The 20208-nt window shown below is 39.3% G+C and overlaps 1 long non-coding RNA gene across 1 annotated transcript in view; it reads left to right on the top strand.

Annotated features, from left to right (window-relative positions):
• Positions 1-18849, top strand: part of LOC103352189 (uncharacterized) — a 315055-nt gene extending 296206 nt beyond the window's left edge. Inside the window, exon 3 of the long non-coding RNA XR_016218712.1 lies at positions 11077-18849. This is a non-coding gene — a long non-coding RNA (uncharacterized LOC103352189). The remainder of the gene's footprint in view (positions 1-11076) is intronic.
• Positions 18850-20208: the final 1359 nt, after the last annotated feature.

The following is a 20208-nucleotide window of genomic DNA, read 5'->3' as shown; positions in this document are numbered from 1 at the left end:
ACTTCTGTTACTCTCACTGCTGCCCAGGTTCCTTTCTGGGCTCCTCTTATCTGTAGTCACATTGCTCTCTGTCCTCCCTGTTCACTGCATTCCCACACATGCAGCATTCAGTTTGCATCTAAGAATTATGGACCTTGACTCCGATAGGACTCAGCGGCAGCTGAGAGTGCAGACTTCACCTGTCCCCTGCTCTGTCATCCTAGCTTCCATCTCTGCATCTGCATTTGCTGGGTGTCTGTGGTTGCCTTCTGGAACTAGGACCGATTTTGACTCTCCAGTTTGGGAACATGCTATTTCTTAGGCCAAGGCTTGCAGTCACCCCCTAGTTCTTCCCTTTCTGTTGCTCCAGGGCGTAGTCATTTTGAAGGTCCAACCCTGGTTCCCATTCATAACTACAAGATTTATTCTGGGTTGATCACATTCCCTGTGATCATTCATCCACTCCATCCTTCTCCTTCCATACTTCCTATTTTTTCTTGCTTGCAAAATTCTCTTTCCATCTCAGTGCTTATTTCTTTGCTGATATATCAGGTGTATCACTTACCAACATTATGTGTGTGTGTGTGTGTGTGTGTGTGTGTAAATTAATGTGAAGGATAGTTATAGATATGTCATTCCTTAAAAATCGGAAGGATAGCTTTTGCTGCTTATGTAGCCAATATTCAGTTTACAGTTGTCTATTTGCTGCTATTCCTCTAGACTCTTTGTTTCTGTATGCCACAATAACCATTCAATAAGTGTTCACTGATACTGACTGATAAAGATGAGGCATGTTTACCAATACATTGTGGCATATTCATTTTTATCCCATTTGCCTTCCCTGTTATAAATATGCACAGTATTGAGATATTTGATTCTGGAGAGATAAAATCTAATTACAAGATTTTCATGAGTTTGTAGATGAGAGAAAAACATTTATTTTAGGCATAGCTTCTTTGGTTATAAGAAAATGAGATACAAATTTGGAGAGAAAGAAAATAACTCAGACATGAGGAAAATATGCTTACATTTAAGAGATATTCAAGTGACTTAAAGAAAAACAGAATAATTTGGCTTAACAGTAAAGACACCGATTAGAATGCCCATGTCCTACTTTGGAATACCTGGGTTTGACTTCTGCCTCTATTTCTTGATTCCAGCTTTGAGTTAATATAGATCCCAGGAGGTAGCAGGGAGATCTGCTCTTGTGGAAATTTGGAGAGTGAACCAGTAGAAGGGAGCTCTCTCTTTGTTCTCTCTCTATCTCTCTCTCTCTCCTCCCTCCACCCCTCTCCCCCATTCCCCAACATAAAAATATATGAATTATGTTATACTTCTCCTCATAAACAATTCAGGCAAGAAGGAAGTGGAGAAAAATGTTTAAAGTGTTGAGAGAGAAACAAATACCAACCTAGAATTCTGTAACCTGTGATATTATCCTTCAAAAGAGAAGGATAAATAGATTTTCTAATACAAACAAAGTTCGAATGAGTTTGTTGTTTTGCAAGAAATTTTATAAGAAGTTCTTGAATATACCTAGAGAAACAAGCAGTAAGAGAAAGCACAATAAAACTGTTATTTTTCATATTCTTTTTTGCTTAACTCTTTCTGTTTGAAAGACGGAGAGACAGACAGGCAGGCAGTAATCTTCTGTCTGCTGATTCACTCCCCAAATGGCCATAACAACCCAAGTTGGACCAGGATGAAGCCAGGAACTCAGAATTCAATCTAAGTCTTCCACATAGGTGGCAGGGACCTAAGTACTTGAACCATCACCTGCAGCCTCACTGGTTGTGCATTAGTAGGAAGCTAGAACAGAAGTAAGGGAACAAGGACTTAACACCAGGTAGAAATGTGACCCAGGAATCCCAACTGATACATTAGCTGGTAGCCAAATGTCCCTAATTGTCTTTTTTTTTTAAGGATTTATTTATTTTACTTAAAAGTCAGAGCTACACACAGAGAGAAGGAAAGGCAGAGAGAGAGAGAGGTCTTCCTTCGCTGGTCCACTCCCCAGTGGGCTGCAAAGGCTGGAGCTGTGCCAATCCAAAGCCAGGAGCCAGGAGCTTTTTCTGGATCTCCTACGTGGGTACAGGAGCCAAAGGGGTTGAGCCATCTTCTTCAGCTTTCCAAGGCCACAGCAGAGAGCTGAAGCAGCCGGGACTTGAACTAGCACCCATATGGGATGCCAGCACTGCAGGTGACAGCCTCACCAGCTATGGCACAGTGCCGGCCCCCCTAATTGTCTTATTCTTAATTGATCCAATAGGTAAGATTTGGTTCAAAATAATGATAGCAACAAAACATTTGATTAAACTTTCACAAACCAAATCTGTATTATTTACCTATTGCTGTATAACAAATGGCACCAGAATCGGGTGCTTCAGTCCACAGTCTATGGAATCCGTGGATCAGATATGCACAATTTAGCTGGGCCCTTGCAGTCCAAGTTCCACAAGAAGCTGTATTCAAAGGATCAGGGCTACGGCTGTCTCGGTGATCAGCTCCAGGGTGTGAGGTTCTGCTTCCCAGCTTACTCATGTGGTTGTGGTGAGATTCGGTAGCTTCCAGTTGTTGTCTAGAAGCCTCTTTCTGTTCCTGGCCATGTGCCCCTCACCAAAGGGTCATTGCCAGCATGGCAGCTGATTCCCTTCAGGATGAGTGCCCAACTGGACAGACTCCAGTCTGATTGTATCCTAACCTTGGAAGTGATGTTTCAACAGTTTTCAGTTTAGGTGCTCTGACAGGTGTGTGTACACAGAGGTGGGGTCACTGAAGCTGGTCTTTGAGGCTGGCTGTACTAAGTAGAGCGTAACACTTCTTAATAACTCAAGAGTTACAAGAGGATTAACAATGGAAATTACCCAAATGATAATTATTAAGAAACAAGCTAAGCAGTAAGTTGTATATAGCAAAACTGGCATATATAGCCGTAAAAGTACTCTACTGTCAAATTTAAATGTTAAGTGCTGTATAAGAAAACAAAAAAGACTGAAAATGAGTGTGCAGGGGCTGGTGCTGTGGCTCGCTTGGTTAATCCTCCGCCTGCGGCGCCGTCATCCATGTGGGTGCTGGGTTCTAGTCCTGGTTGCTCCTCTTCCAGTCCAGCTCTCTGCTGTGGCCTGGGAAGGCAGTGGAGGAGGGCCCTAGTGCTTGGGCCCTGCACCTGCTTCGGAGACCAGGAGACACCTGGCTCCTGGCTTCGAATCAGTGCAGTGCTGGCTGTAGCGGCCATCTGGGGAGTGAACCAATGGAAGGAAGGCCTTTCTCTCTGTCTCTCTCTCACTGTCTATAACTCTACCTGTCAAATAAAAAAAAAAAATCAGTGTGCAGATGCAAGTCAGTAATTTCTCACATCAAGTACATACTAGAGAAAAGTAGAAGAGGCACATGGAAGCAAAAACTTTAAAAAAGAGGGGAGAGCATAAAAAATTAAGAATAAAATAGTAGTATCCCTAAAAGCATCAGGCTGAGATGTAGTTTATGAAGTATGCCTCAAGGAAACATTTAATACTTCTATTTGTATTTTCAGGAACTAAATAAGAAAAATGGCTGCTAACTCATTTTAGGAAGACAGCACAATTTTGCTATTAAATATATACAATGATAGCTTAATTCAGTATTGGTATAAAGGTAAAGTCCTGAATAAAACATCAGCAAACCAAATCCTGTAACGTATTAAAAATTTCATCATAAATATTTTGAGTTTAACCCAAGACTGAAGAAAAGTTGAAAGGTCAATTGATGTGTGTACCAAATTGCAAGATTAAGGAAAAAACATATTAATTTATCCACAGATTAAAAAATAAAATTCAATACTGTATGTGATAAAGGCTTTTATTTTTCTGTAAATAAAAGAGACTTCTTTACTTGGTTAAATGGTTTTTCGTAACACTATTAAACAAGTAAAAGTATTACGATTCTGACATACTTGATGTCAGGAAAAAGACAAGTATCTCTGCTAGTATTGCTGCTATTCACCATTGCATTGAATATTCTAGATAGTGCAGGACAATTAATAGAAGATATAGATGTTAATATTATTAAGGAAAGATTTATATTATTAGTAAACAATATGCCATATATATGTAGAAAAATATAAAACAATCTACAGAAGCTATTAGCATTAACAACATATTTCAGCATATTATATGATCATCATAAAATAATATAAAAATCAAAAAGCCATCCTTAATATGCAGAATAAGCAATGAGCTACTTTATACTAAAATCTAATAAGGGGGAAATTCTAAATTAATGGAAATTATCTTTGAATGAAAAATTCTAGCAGTATAAATATATGATCCTATCCAATTATATTTATAAAATAAACTGAAATGTCAGCTGAAATCCTCCATGGATTTTAGTTGAATTAGACAAGCTGATTCTACAGTATTAGAATAAACAAACCAACCAGAGATCCCAGGAGAAGACCCCTATATAAGCTTGATACATAACAAACTCTTTGCAAATTGGTATAGAAATGTCCTTTGTCATATATTGCATTGGGACAACTGCATAGTCTAATTGAAAAAGTGACTGGACACACCAATTCTTTCAGATGCTTTACAGCTATAACTAAGAAAAATAAAACTCTGAAATTTTCTAAAGTATATTACAATCTTGGATAATATTTACATAGAGGACATTTTAAAATAAGATTTGAAAAGTACAATAAAAATAGGATAAATTTGACTCACCAAAATTATGAAATTCAGTATAATAAAGCCGTCAATAAAAGCTGAAAATCGAGCATAATGTTGCCAAAATATTTTTGCAACACATACCACAAATAAATGATTAGTTGTCAGGTTATATGTAGAATACCCAACATTAAACAAGAACAAAAATAATATAAAATAAGCAAAATAGTATGAACAGATTGTATGCTGAGGAAATTTGAATGGATAATGTGATATGATAAAGTACTCAACTACAGTGAGAAAACAGGGAATTGAAGGTAGACTTTATTTACAGAAACGCCTGCTCTTGGCATGTGGATAAGATTTTTAAGGATATTCACAGAACAGTGCTTGTAATTGTGGAAAATTGTAAGTAACCTGAAGATAGAATAGTATACAGCAATCAAAATAGAGAAACCATTCATTTATTTGTTAACACTATCTTTTTTTTTTTTTTTTTGACAGGCAGAGTGGACAGTGAGAGAGAGAGAGAGACAGGGAGAAAGGTCTTCCTTTGCTGTTGGTTCACCCTCCAATGGCCGCCCGCCGCGGCTGGCGCACCACGCTGATCGGATGGCAGGAGCCAGGTGCTTCTCCTGGTCTCCCATGGGGTGCAGGGCCCAAGGACTTGGGCCATCCTCCACTGTACTCCTGGGCCACAGCAGAGAGCTGGCCTGGAAGAGGGGCAACCAGGACAGAATCCGGTGCCCTGACCGGGACTAGAACCCTGTGTGCCGGCGCCGCAAGGTGGAGGATTAGCCTAGTGAGCCGCGGCACCGGCCTAACACTATCTTAAAAGTACAAAACAATACATTAATATCTTCAAATGAACTGTGGTGTTACCTGGAAATGCCAAGTGTAAAATGGAACAGAAAATGCTTTATGTTAATGTTAAAATACATAGCCAAGATCGCTTGTAGATCAGATGTGTTAGGTTAAAAAAAGCACAGGCATGATAAATGCCAAGTGACTCTTAGAGACAAGGAGAGCACTGTGAAGAGTGTGGTGGTGTCTCCTGTGTTTGATTTGATGCCGGGGATAACTGTGGGGGGCTTGCTGGATGGATGCTGTCCGTGGCTCAGTCTGGGCACAGCTCTGCTGTTCCAGCTCATCCGTCAGAGAGCACAATGGTTAGGGCAGCCCTATAGTGTCAGCTGACACGGGTGCAGTCAGGCGGTGGTACCCACTGTTCACACCACTTCCAGGGCAGCCACTGCCGACAGTTGGTGGGAACCCTCCACGGAAAGAGCTCTTATTCTTAAGAGCATCAAGTATCTAGTGCAAACAATCTTGCGAACCCTCTGGGTTTCTGTTCTGAGTCCCTTGTCTCTTCTGAATCCTTCATGACCAGACTTCCCCCAACACCAGCCCCCATTGCCAGGCTGTTTGTTGGTGTCTCATGGATTTTCCCTGTGGTCAAAAATACACTTTTATTGTTTTCTGAGGGATTCTGTATCAGCATTAATGGGAGACTCCAGAACACTTATCTGAGAAAGGTCATCTTCATCTCGGAATTAGAATGGGTTTATCTGTTCTAAGATGTATGTGTGTAAGTACTTAACTTCCACTGAGGTCTCATAGAGAAGAAAAAGTTAAACAAGTAGGTGAGTAGATGGAAGAGAATTGCAGCACACCCTGAACTTGAACATCATTCAGATATTGGTAGAAGGGCAGAATCCTAAGGTTAGCTCTCAGGGTTTGCATAACACAGTTTTCACCGTCAGTAATGGAAAATAAATACATGATAAGCAGACAGAGCCAACCCCACATCAAGCCCCCCAGCTGATTGGTTGGTGCCTGCCATACTGAGGGTACAGCTTCCTTATCCTGTCTACCAACTCAGCCCATCTCGTTTGGAAACATTCTCACAGGTGTGCCTGGGGCAGCTCAGTCATTCTAATCCACACAAAACCTCCTGGGTTTCTCTTTCATCAGAAGAGAGATGGTGCTTCTCCTGAAGAACGGAGAATAACAAATGCTTTTGGCAGTCCTACAGGCATCCTTTCATCCAGTCAAGGTGACACACAAAATCAATGATCATAGAATTTAAGAAAGACAAGTTTTTCAGAGTTAGGAAATGTGATTATGCAAGAATAAGTTAAGAGCTTATCCCTAGCTGGCTGAAGGCCCATGAGAAAAAAAATATCTGGCAACGTTGCTTGGGAATTGCAGGGAAAATGGTTTCTAGAAAGATTCACTGAAAGTTGGCAGGAAGAGCAGATACAAGGTAGCCATGTTAGCAAACAGAGTGGAGTAAAAGGCTTTGTTTTCTGATTATGCTACCCTGCCTGGCTCCCTTTGAAATGAAGCTCCAGTCACTCCTTGTCCTGCTCAGACCTGATTCCCCTTTCTCTCTGTGACCTCTTGAAGAGAAAAACTGGTAATGCATCTCAGCCCAAACCGTCAACTGTGATAATTTTAAAGGCTTATCATGAGTTTTACAAAAACAATCATAAGTGTCCATATAAATGAGTAGTACTCAATAAAATGAATTTTCTTAAAGTGGCTGGCGGCAACCCCCACATTGGTCCTTTGCCTTCATGGATCAGATACTCCGTGACTAATGTCAACTCCAAGAATTGTTTTGCCAAGAACAACTTCAGCAGACTGGCCAAATAACTACAATGTGCAAACACAAGCAGAGTTACAATGGGCCAAGTTTTTCTCTTGTGTGAATAAGTGCAGCTAGTATGATATCAGACCCTGAGTTTCAGTTTTGAGGGTCAACTCATGCACCATAGGCCTGGCAGAAACTTTCTTATGGCTCTGGTTCCAGCAGGTCCAAAATAAAGCCAAACCTTAGCAAGAACAGGCAAGCTAAAGGAGCTGTGCTAGGGAGCAGAAGAGAAGAGATGACTTTTTTTTGAACCCTTGGATTCAGCTATCCATGAAACCAACATAAGCCTTGGAATTCCTGCTGCATAACTAATACAAATTATTGAGGCATAGCTTATATTATGATATACTACATTGCTATTAAGTGTACAGCTTGATACATTTGGACAAATATACATACCACCATGTAACCCACCACCTCTTTCAAGACATAGAAAGATTGCTATCACTCTGTGACATTCCCCATGGCTCCTTTGTAACAATTGCCCTGTTCAGCCCCAAAATGACCATTGTTTTGCTTTCTACCTGATTAGTTTTGACTGTTCACAAACATTACAGAATGGAATCAAAGAATCCTTTGTCTATCTTTGAGGTTCCTATGGGTTGTTACAGGTTACAGTTGTTCTTTTTTTATGCTTAGTTTTCATTCGTTGTAAGGATTTGCTGTGATTTATTTATCCATTCACCAGTTGATTGACTTGGGTTATTATTTCTGGGATTTGATGGTTACAAAGAAAGTTGAGGTGACTGTTCTAACATCCTTGTACTGATGATTTTTTTTTTTCACAACATGTACTTTGCCCTCCAGAGAAAGTAAATACTTAGAATGTAATTGCTGCTCTGTGGGATAAGTGTATAGCTAGACTCATTAAAAATTGCCAGTTTTCAAGGGGATGGTGCCACCTTACACTCCCACCAGCTATACATATATGATTCATTTAGTTTTGTCAGTCTTTTTAACTTCAGGCATTCTATTTACAAAACTACTGTGTTTTATTTATTTTTAAATTAAACTAAAATAATTTTATATTTGTATGAAGGGTGGAGTTAAGGGGCGGTGAGAGATCTTCCATGTACTGGTTCACTTCCCAGATCCTACGACAGCCAAGGCTGGGCTATGCCAAAGCCACAAATCCAGAACTCAATCTGGTTCACCCACGTGAGTAGCAGGGACCCATGTACCTGAGCCATCATCTGCTGCCTCCCAAAGTGTGCATGAGCAGGAAGCCAGAACCAGGTCTCAAATCCAGGCACTCTGATGGGGGGTGCAGGTGTCCCATGTGTTGTCTAAATTGATGCATTCAATGCCCACCCGCTGTGCTATTTTAAAATCCTGGGTTGTTTATATTTCTTTGAGGGAATTCTTGTATATGTTAGGAACAAGCCCTTCCTCAGACACATGAGTTGTAAATATTTTTGTATGTAACCTATTTTCTACATGACATCTGTAATGATTCCATATTTTTATCTTTGGTAAAGTCCACTAATAGGAGATATTTGTGGTGCCCACCCCAGATCCCCTTTCCTGAGGACACATCCATTCTCAGGTAATGAGCCTGCTGGCCGTTGGGTGCTACACTGACACCCTTCCCAGGACAGTCGTCCACAGTCCACAGGAATGTTGTACCCAGACTGCGATGTCCTCTGGGGTGGCCCGGATGCATGCCTGGCTGACACGGGGCTGTGTTGCTGACTCCACATGGGACAACCCTGAGATGGTGCTTGTATTCTGGAGCTCCCTGCAGGATCCGGAAGAGCCGGGGCTCAGACTGGACTCAGATCTCTGCTGGCTTCCTCCTCTGCCCTTACATCCTTCCAGTGTCTCCTATAAGCGCTCACTCAACTCCAGAATTGCCATGTCTGGCTCTGCCTCTGTTGAACTCAATCTAAAACGCCAGTTGATCACAGTTTCTGTCACGTGCACTTTCTTTTTTGCATCCTGAGAAATTTCCAACTACTACATGTCGTGAAGATGTTCTTCCGCATGTGCCGTTAAGGGCTTTAGAGTTTTAGCATTTGCATTTGGATCTATGGTCTATTTCAAATTAGCTTTTGTGCATGATGTGAGATAAGAATAAAATTTTTATTTTCCCTGTAAAATTATCCAGGTATTCCAGCCTCCCTTTCTTTTCTAAATGAATTGTACTAACACCATTATAAAAATAAATTGGCCATATACTCGTGCAACATTTATTTTAATTTTCATTCTCATCAATTTGGCATCATTTCCTACCCTGCAGAACTGAATGGTCCTGGCTAAGTTGGAATCTCCCTCTCATTTGGCTTCCCATCTAGTGAAAAAGGAGTTTCAGATACATAACAAAAAAGTTTTTAGTATAACTATATCCATGATATATTTGGGATATCTGTGTTTAAGGCTCATTAATGCATATCTGAATTTGTGATGTGACATCCCTTTTTCTTTTTTTAATCTGATATCCCTCCTTCCTTACATATGACAGCTCAGATTCTGATGTTCCCCATGTCATCACTGCCTCTTATTAATCACTGACCATCTCCTATCCTGTCTACAAGCTACCTGCAAGATGAGGCTAGGTGATCTCTGCTGTGATGTCCTGGGCTCTCTTGTCTGGGAATCTGCAATGGGAAATTCACACCTTTATCACCTTCCTCAACTCTCTTGACTGGTAGGGATGCTGGTGTCCAAGTAACCAAGGCAACTTGATTATTTTAAAGATAATGCTCCACCAGTGAGGTGCAAATTCAATGTTATTGACCTGTCAGAACAGACAGAGAGGTGTTGTAGTTTCCTGACTCTTGTCAGCAGTGGGAGTAGGTTGACATCTGTTCCCTCACATTCTCCTCCTCCCTGAAACTTCATGAATGGGCCTCAAGCTGCCATCTCTAACTCTTGGATGGAGACAACCAGCAGGTTTAGGGAGATTGAATTATGAACCTGGAAGAAAGACCTCACCTGAGCTGCAGTTGGATATGACAGCCACAGGGCGTGGTGCGGGAGGCAAGGACTGCCCTCCCAGGCACCGTGAGAGACACCCATTAGGAGGCAGGCTAGCAGGAAGAATAACTAGCTCACAGCCTGTCCTATGGTGCCATGCTTTGCATCTCGGGAAGTCAGAATTTCAAAGGTCCTGACATTTCCTTTTTCACAGAACCTTACCTGAGCCTCTAACACAGGTTGAACTGGATATGGAACCACAGAAAGTAAACAGCCCAAGGATCATGATGGATTCTTACTGACAGTGGCAGCTTTCCTGCAAAGACAATAAAACTTGAGCTTTGGGGACCACTTGTGAGTGCTGGAGATGCTGAGAGTCAAGCCGTGTCCAAGGGAGGAGGAAGCCAGCCTACCATGGGTAACTGTTGTTTCCAAAGTGTTTGCAGCAAAAAGCTCAATGCTGCCACAGAAATATGGACCTGAATTTCTAGGTCTTAAATTACTTGTGCTTGCTTTCTTCTTGTGTTTATTTTTTAACAATTTATTCATTTTTTTTGAAAGTCAGAGTTATAGAGAGAAGGGGAGAGAAGTCTTCCATTTGTTGGTTTACTCTCCAAGTGGCTGAGATGGCCAGGGCTGAGCCAGGCTGAAGTCAGGAGTCAGGAGCTTCATCCAGGTGTTCTACTTGGGTGCAGGGCCTTGGGCCATCTCTGTTGCTTTTCCCTATCCATTAGCAGGGAGTTGAATCAGAAGTGGAGTGTCTGGGATACAAACCTGCACCTTCCCTGCTATGCTGCAACACTGGCCTCACTTCTTTTATTCTTAATAAATATCCCCATTTAAAACTATTCTTACAATTAACCTTTTCCTTTCTTCACACAGGTCCCTCAAAATGTATGTTTCAGGCTCCACAAGGCTTGAGCTTGCCCCTTCTCCATGTTGTGAGGGAAAGACTGGGCTGAGCATGGATTTGGAATTCGTGAACCCAGGATGTGATGGGAACATTCCTCACGTGACTCATTCATGGTCCGTCATCTCCCAACCTTCAGAGCAGTGCACAGTCATCCACATGGGACAGCTGCTCCAGACCTGGCGGTATTTAAAATGCTCCTGGAATCTTCTAGAAGAGAGCATGCCCCAAATGCCTCTTTGGCTCTGCTCTGCTCACACCCTTTCCATTCCCTCCCTGCTTCTCACCACTCCTGGAAGCAGCGATCTAATTCACATATGTGAGCTCATACTGCTCTATAAAAGATACCCAGAAGCAAGGCTGCAATCCTGTATTTTATTATATGTAGAACTTTGTATTTTATTTTTTAAAATGCACAAAATAATCACTTTGATCTGTCTTTAACACACTCTTGCAGGGATGGTATATTCTGAGGGTTTTGAATAGAACACCAATTATTGATGTGCAAAAAATATGCAAAGTTATGCCCTACTTTATGAATATTTAATGTTGCTTCTAATACAAACTGTTATGTAAAATCTAAACTGAAAAGTTTCTTGAAGCAGCAATTATTCCAAAAGATACTTGGCAGAGTCTCTAAGTTGTGTTCCCTTAGTTCTTTAAAAAAATGGATTTTGATTTCCCATAAATCTATTTCCGATGAATTTCTAGAAACAGTCTTTCTGAATAAATTGTAACACATTTACATTTAGCCTCTCATAAAAAAGATTACTTCATTATCACCCAAAGTAGGGAATTGTACATTTCATCTTGTTTTCATCAGGACTATTAGCGAATTACTGAAGTTTAGTAGCCTAGTTGTGTACATTTTACTAAAGATTTTACTGTAATCTCATTTGCTGCATCCGCATGCATTACCCAAGTAATTGATAATGATTTAAAACTGTGTTTATTACTTAGGAAACAAAGTAAAAATATCATAGTCTATCATTTCAATCTCCTTTTAAGGTTAATTTAAATGTGTCTATTTATTAATATAAGCTATTTTATTGTACTTTATAAAATGTCTTTATAAACATTTATAGGTAGTTTTATATTACATTTTATCATTAAATTTTTACAATAGTCATATAATACTCATGTAAACAAGGAAGGTAAACCTTTCTTTATTGTTTAAAAATTTATTTTTCATTTAATTTGAAAGATAAAGAAACAGAGACAGAGATATAGAGAATGAGTGAGAGACATCTTCCATCTGCTGGTTCCACCCTCAAATGCACCCAATAGCTGAAGATGGGGCTAGGCTGAAGCTACAAGTATGGGAGTCCATCTGTGTCTCCCATATGGGTGGCAGCAAATCAAGTACCTGAGACACCACCAGCTGCCTCCCAGCATACACATTAGCAGGAAGCTGGAGTTGGAAGCAGAGCCAGGACTCAAACCCTGGGACTCCAGTGTGGGGTGTGGGCATCGCAGGTGGCACCGTAAACTGCTGTGCCAAATGCCCTCACCAAACTGTTCTTTATTTAAAAGGTCAAGTATTTTAAAAGTTGGTGAGACAGAATGGGCACTTAGATTTCCAACATCTGACTTGGAACCCTTTCTACTAAACTTTGTGTGCCACATCTCTCCCTTCATCATCCTCTTCATCTTCTCTACCTCTAGGTATGTACATACTTGTCATGTGTTCAGAATTATAACTAGAAATGTGATGTAGACATCAATGTCAGTTATTTTTATTCTGGTTGTAGGCCAGGATATAAACATACACAAACAGATGCACACACATGAAGCTATTTCAAATAGTGTACAGAAATTGGAATTAAATGATAAATTTATTTTCATGCACAAAATTTTGAAATCCATGCATAGGTTTTTCATAATATGCTTTTCCATGAAATTTTGAAGCCCTCTTAGATGCATGGATTAAGAAAAGGTTTGCACCAAAATAATTTGAACTCTTTTGTTATTATATTTTTTTAAAACTTTTATTTATTTATTTATTTGACAGGCAGAGTTACAGACAGTGAGAGATAGAGACAGAGGGAAAGGTCTTCTGTTGGTTCACTCTCCAAATGGCTGCAATGGCCGGGGCTGCACTGAATTGAAGCCAGGAGCCAGGTGCTTCCTCCTGGTTTCCCATGTGTGTGCAGGGGCCCAAGCACTTGGGCCATCCTCCACTGCTATCCCAGGCCACAGCAGGGAGCTGGACTGGAAGAGGAGCAACCAGGACTAGAACCGGCACTCATATGGGATGCTGGCGCTGCAGGGAGAGGATTAACCTAGTACACCACGGTGCTGCCCCCTCTTTGGTTATTATTTTTTAAGATTTTTTTATTTATTTGAGTGGTGGAGTTAGAGAGAGAGATAGAGAGAAAGGGAGAGAGAGAGAGAGAGAGAGAGAGAGAGAGAGAGAGAGATGCTCTTTTGTTACAGATTTCATTTCCCTTGGGTAAATTCCTGGGAATGGGATGGCTGGTTCATAGTGTAGGTCTATATTCAGATTTTTGAGGTATCTCCATACTGTCTTCCATGGTGGCTTTGACCGTTCATATTTCCACCAACAGTGGATTAGGGTACCTTGTTCCCCACATCCTTGGCAGCATTTGTTGTTTGTTGAATTTTTTATGAAAGCCATTCTGACTGGGGTGAGGTGAAACCTCATTGTAGTTTTGATTTACATTTCCCTGACAGCTAGTTATCCTGAACATTTTTTCATGTGTCTTTTGGCCATTTGGATTTCCTCTTTTGAAAAATGTCTGTTTAATTCCTTGGTCCATCTCTTAGCTGGGTTGTTTGTTTTGTTGTGGAGTTTCTTGATCTCTTTGTAGATTCTGGTTGTTAATCCTTTATCAGCTGGATAATTTGAAAATAATTTCTCCCATTCTGTCAGTTGCCTTTTCACTTTCCTGACTGTTTATTTTTCCATACAGAAAATTCTCAATTTGATATAATTCCATTTGTTAATTTTGGCTTTGACTGCCTGTGCCTCGGGTCTTTTCTAAGAACTCTTTGCCTGTGCCAATGTCTTGCAGGGTTTCCCCAATGTTCTCTAATAATTTCATGATGTCGGGTCTTAGATTTAGATCTTTAACCCATGTTGAGTGGATTTTTGTGTAAGGTGTAAGGTAGGGGTTTTGCTTAATACTTCTGCATGTGGAAATCCAGTTTTCCCAGTACCTTTGTTGAAGAGACTTTCTTTGCTCTAAGGATTAGTTTTAGCTCCTTGGTCAAATATAAGTTGGTTGTAGATGATTGGATTGGTTTCTAGTGTTTCTATTCTGTTCCATTAGTATCCATCTATTTTTGTACCAGTACTAGGTACTATGGTTATAACTGCCTTGTAGTATGTCTTGAAATATGGTATTGTGATGCCTCTGGCTTTGTTTTTGTTGTATAAAATTGCTTAAGCTATTCGAGGTTTCCTGTGCCTCCACATGAATTTAAGCATCATTTTTTCTGTATATTAGAATAATGTCTTTGATTGGTATTGCACTGAATCTGTAAATTGCTTTTGCTAGAATGGACATTTTGATGATATTGATTCTTCCAATCCATGAGCATGGAAGATTTTTCCATTTTTTGGCATCCTCTTCTATTTCTTTCTTTAGTGTTTTTAATTCTCATTGTAGAGATCTTTGGCATTCTTGGTTAAATTTATTTCAAGGTATTTGATTTTTTTAGTTATTGTGAATGGGACTGATCTTAGAAGCTCAGTCTTAGCCTTGAAATTGTGTATACAAAGGCTGCTGATTTTTGTGTATTAACTTTATATCCTGCTACTTTACCAAACTCTTCTATGATATTCCAATAGTCTCTTAGTGGAGTCTTTTGGATCCCTTATATATAGAATCATGTCATCTGCAAGTAGGGATAGTTTGATATCCTCCTTCCCAATTTGTATCGCATTGATTTCTTTTTCTTGCCTAATGGCTCTGTCTTAAACTTCCAGGACTATATTGAATAGTGATAGTTACATCTTCCTTTGAATTGATCCTTTAATCATTACATAGTGCCCTTCTATGTCTCTTTTAACAGTTTTTGTGTTAAAGCCTAATGTGTCTGATATTAGGATGGCTATACCAGCTCTTTTTTGGTTTCTGTTGGAATGGGATATCTTTTTCCATCCTTTCACTTCCAGTCTCCATGCATCTTTGTTGGTGAGATATGTTTCTTGTAGGCAGCAAATAGATGGGTTTTGTTTTTATCCATTCAGCTGGTCTGTGTCTTTTTACTTGAGAGTTAAGGCCATTTACATTCAAGGTGACTATTGATAAGTAATGACTTTGCCCTACCATTTTTCCAAAGACATTCCTATTGTTTATTTTGAATTTTTATTTGTTACTGTATTGTAGTGATGACCATGTTTCTGTGTTTCTGTGTGCAGCATATCCTTAAGCATCTTTTGTAAGGATGGGCAGGTGGTGACAAATTCTGTCAGTTTTTGTTTGTTATGGAAGGTATTTATTTCACCTTCATTCATAAATGAGAGCTTTGCATGGTATAGTATTCTGGGTTGACAGAGTTTTTCTCTTTAGACTTGGAATATATCTTGCCATTCTCTCCTACCCTGTAGGGTTTCTGGTGAGAAATTCACTGTGAGTCTAATTGGAGATCCTATGAAAGTAATTTGGCATTTCTCTCATGCACATTTTAGAATCTTCTCTTTATGTTTTACTGTGGGGAGTTTGATTACAATGTGGTGAAGTGAAGATCTTTTATGCTCATATATATTAGGAGTTCTATGTGCTTCCTCTTCTTAGATGTCTTTCTTTCTCCAAATTAGAGAAGTTTGCTTTTATATTTCACTAAAAAGGCTTGCTAATCCTTTATCTTTTTCCGTGCCCTAAGGAACTCCTAGAACTCATATGTTTGATCACTTGCTAGTATCCTCTAGATTTTCTAATTTCTTCTTACTTTTGGTTTGACTGTATAATTTCCTGTACTTTGTCTTCTAAGTCTGATATTCTTTCTTCTGCTTCACAGATTCTGTGGTTAAGGCTCTCCACTGCATTTTTCATTTGTTCTATTGAATTCTTTGTTTTGATTTCTCTTTAAGATCTGAATTTCATGGGAGATATTTTCTTTCATGTCCTGTATGGATTTCAGTAGTTTGTGTATTGGCTTCTGATTACTTCTATGTAAACTTATGATCCATTTTTTGAATTCCATTTCTTGCATTTCTTCCATCTCTTTATCCTTACACTCTAGTATTTAAGTGTTGTATTCTTTTGGAGGTGTCACATTGTCTTCCTTATTCTTGTTTCTTGAATTGGAACATTTGTTTTTCAGCACATGTAGAGATACTCATTGGTTTCTTTTTTGTTTTCTGTGGTGGCTTATATCTTTGTACTATGGTGACACTCCCAGGTTTTGCACAGTATATCTCCTCTTTTTTTTAAAATCAGAAGTGAAGTTTATTCTGCTCAGCTGAGCTCCTCAAAGGATACCAGTGCCTGGGTGCTAGCCCCAGTGGGTATAATATTTGGCTCCTCTGCCCAAAGGACCACACAAAGGATCTGTTCTGTCCTCAGTGTAAGTTCAGATTCTCCAGCAATGTCCCTCATCAGATAACCAGGAAGCCCTGAGCATGTGGAGTCTCCCGTTGTGACTGCCCAAAGTCCCAGCCACAAGCCTTTTTTCACAGTCCCAGAATAGAAGCTTCACACAGTAATGAGCTCCCAGCTCTCTGTTAGTTCTCCCTACCAGAGTCAGGAGTCTCCACTCAGCTGGTTGCAGCCCACTGACAAGAGCTGTCACAACTGTTATGTATGTTAACAATGGTGCTCGCTCTATTGGCTTGTTGTAGGATGCCATTATAAGTGATCAGGGAGAGAGAAATATGTCCCTCCTTCTCCTCTAGCATGTGTATGTTTTACTTTGATAAAAGTCCCTTAGTCTATTTCTTAATTAGATTATTATTTACTTTTCTATTTTTTGCTATTGAGTTATTTGTGTTCCTCATATGTTCTGATTATTAACTCCTTGTCAGAAGCATAACTTGCAAAGGTTTTCTCCCATTCAATAGGTTGTTTCTTCATTCTATCTATTTACTTCATTGTTTATAAGCTATTTTATCTGATAAAATCCCATTTATCTGTTTTGGCTTTTGTCTCCTGTGTTCTAGACATGAGAGTCCAAAAAACTTCTGCCCATTTCAATGTCTTGAAGTTTCTCCACTATATTTTGTTTCAGTAGTTTCATAATTCTGGGTCTTACATTTAGGCCTTTAATCCATTTTGAGTTCAGTTTTGTACATGGTGAGAGACATTTCATTCTTCTGAATATTTATATCCAATCTTCCCAGCATCATTTGTGGAAAACATTGCCCTCTGTTCAATATGGGTTCTGAGCACCTTTGTCAAAATCAGTTGAGTTGGATTTTATTCTTCAAAACGATGGGAGACTAGAGTAGATTCTTCAGCAAATGAATGATTTGATCAGATTTGCTGCTAGTCTTAATGAAGTTAGTCTTCCAACAACATGGAAGACACAACAGCTAGAAGATTGCTACTGCAGTCCCAACGAGAAAGGATGAAAGTTAAGTGTATAGAAGGAGCCCTTGGGATGGAGGACGGGGAGCACCTTGTTTGCAGAAATAACTACACAGGAAAGAAAGGAAAAAAGTGATGCCAAGAGGGTTTTCTGAATTTCTGGCTTAGACGACCATGTGAGCAATCTCTCATTCTGACCTTCACTGTACTTAGGTTTGCTGAATGATTCTATCGTGAAAAATCAAGAAAGCAGGTTATTTTGGAACCATATGAATCTCATTTGGGGCATCAGATTGTGGGTGCCACAAAGTAATCTATTATTAGTCTGAAATTAATTCTGTAAGGAGACTGATGCTCTAGCTAGATTGCCTAGGATTTGTAACCCCAGGGGATTTGGAAGGCTTTAGGGGCATTTTAACCCTAAAATAACTGTGAAATTATGCATTTTATGTAAATATTAATATGGGGAAATTCATCTGTAAAACAGATTCTCAAAAGAGATCACCAACCTGCAAAAAACCATCTGTGTAGATAAGAAGAGAGTCACTTGTGGAACCCCGGCATTACCCATGTATAAGGAATTGTATTTCAGTACACAAGGGTGAGGACTCATTTTTCTGCCAAGGATCTTTTGGATATTTATTTATTTTAATTATTTTCAATTTATATAAAAAGAACAGATTTCAAGTATTTCATATATATTTTAAACCCATAATAATAAATTCCCACCCTCCTTCCAGCCTCCTTTCTTCTTATTCTTTTTTGCTTTAATTTTTACAATAACACACTTTCAATTCACTTCATAGTCACAGGCTTAACCCTCCACTAAGCAAAGAACTGAGCAAATAAAATACAGAAAGACCACTGTTTGCGGGAGTATAGACAAGGGCAATAAACAATAATTGTCAGAGGTGGGGAGAATGGGAGAGGAACGAATAGGAAAATGTTAGTGAAGGATTACTAAATTATAGTTAGATAGCAGTACGAAGTTCTGGAGTTCTTGTGCACAGTAGGGTGACTATATGATAACATACTGTGTAGTTTTTCTGAAAGTAACCGAAACAAAGTATTTTGTGCATTTTCATAATAAAGAAACACCAAATGTTTGAGAAGATAGATGCCTACCCTGTTTGAACATTGCAAAATGTACACATATACTGAGAATTTGCACAGTACCCAAAATATATGTACCATTTTTATGTGTCAGTAAAAATTAAGAAAATAAAAAATGAATAAAATTCACACTCTTCAACAAGCTGCAGTTTGGCTTCTGTCTTCTGTTCTGGCTTCCTGCCTTTTGCATGCTCACTCTTAGCTTCACATCTTTGCATTGCTTTTTTTTTTTTTTTTTTTTTAGTGTAAAATGTCTTCAGTCTAAATGTGGTCATCTGGTCCATGCTGCTCATCCTCAGAGTTCCAGACTCTGCAGTTTGGTTGTGGACACTTTGTTCTCCTCTTCTGATTCTCAGGCACAGGCTTATCACAGCGCTCTGGTCTTAACTCCAGTAGAACTTTTTCATGTTAGAATTCCTAGTTTCCTTATGTGTCTCTTCCTAAAGTTGTGACTCCCTTTATGTCTGGAGAGCTTTGTTAGTTCTGACTGCAACGTCTGAGAATACATATCTGGTAAATATCACATCACCTATTAACATAGAGATAAATAAATTCTGCAGGCCAAGGTATTCCCACTGTTTCCAGCTGCTCCTAAGAACATCTCAGTCATACTAAAAGGATATATTTTCTTTCAAAGAACAAAAATGTAAACCACTTATTTAAAACCTTACCATTTTCTTTTTTGAATTTTCTATTTTGCAGTTCCCCTAAGATTTTGTTTGCCAAAGAACTTATATCTTAAAAAATGTTTTTTGTAGGCAATTAAGATGCAGATTTTAACCAGGGATGAGCAAAGTGTAGCAAAGTGCCTTGCTGTAGCGATCAATATGCAATACAAAAAGACAAAGTACTTCTTTAGCCAGAAATACAGATTTACACAGTTTTTTTTTAAGCCCAGCAAAATGTACATTTGCCTTTTCATATTTCTCTTGGCTCTGACAGAGGGCTCTGGGTTTAGACAGCGAACGCTCTTCTTCAGCTTTCCTATCCTGGTCTTCCATAGTGAAGTTCAGCTCACTAGAAGTTAATGATGCCACAAATTCAGTATTTTCAAGTCCTGGCAAAAGGAGAAAGCTTCCTCTGGGCATGTGCTAAAAATGTAATTCCTACCTTTAAAAAAAACTGAACACTCCCCTTGGTTGATAGTCTCATCCAATGAAAGTTTCAAAAATGTAGGACAGACGATGCATTCTGCATAAAATGCCGCTGACATTTCACATCCTTGCTTCTGCAGGAGGCAAGAGCGCGATGGTCTTCCCCAGAAGGGAAGCTCTCTCACACTTACATGCTCCAAAATAAACAAAAATTCCCTATTGGACAATCGTCTCAAAAGTCCCAGTCTATAGAAAATATATACTCTGACTTTTAAATGTCGACCAGCCTTGGAAATCTATATGACATAAACTTTTGCCAAAAAATCAATCTTGAGTTATGATTTGATTAGCAGAAAATTGCTATCACATTTGTTTCTACATTTGTCTACTTCATGTCCTTTCC

The sequence above is a fragment of the Oryctolagus cuniculus genome, chromosome 12 (genome assembly GCF_051225735.1).
Source record: "Oryctolagus cuniculus isolate XC-2025 breed Fujian yellow rabbit chromosome 12, ASM5122573v1, whole genome shotgun sequence".
Lineage (NCBI taxonomy): Eukaryota > Metazoa > Chordata > Mammalia > Lagomorpha > Leporidae > Oryctolagus > Oryctolagus cuniculus.
This window is presented reverse-complemented; position numbering and strand designations above follow the sequence as displayed.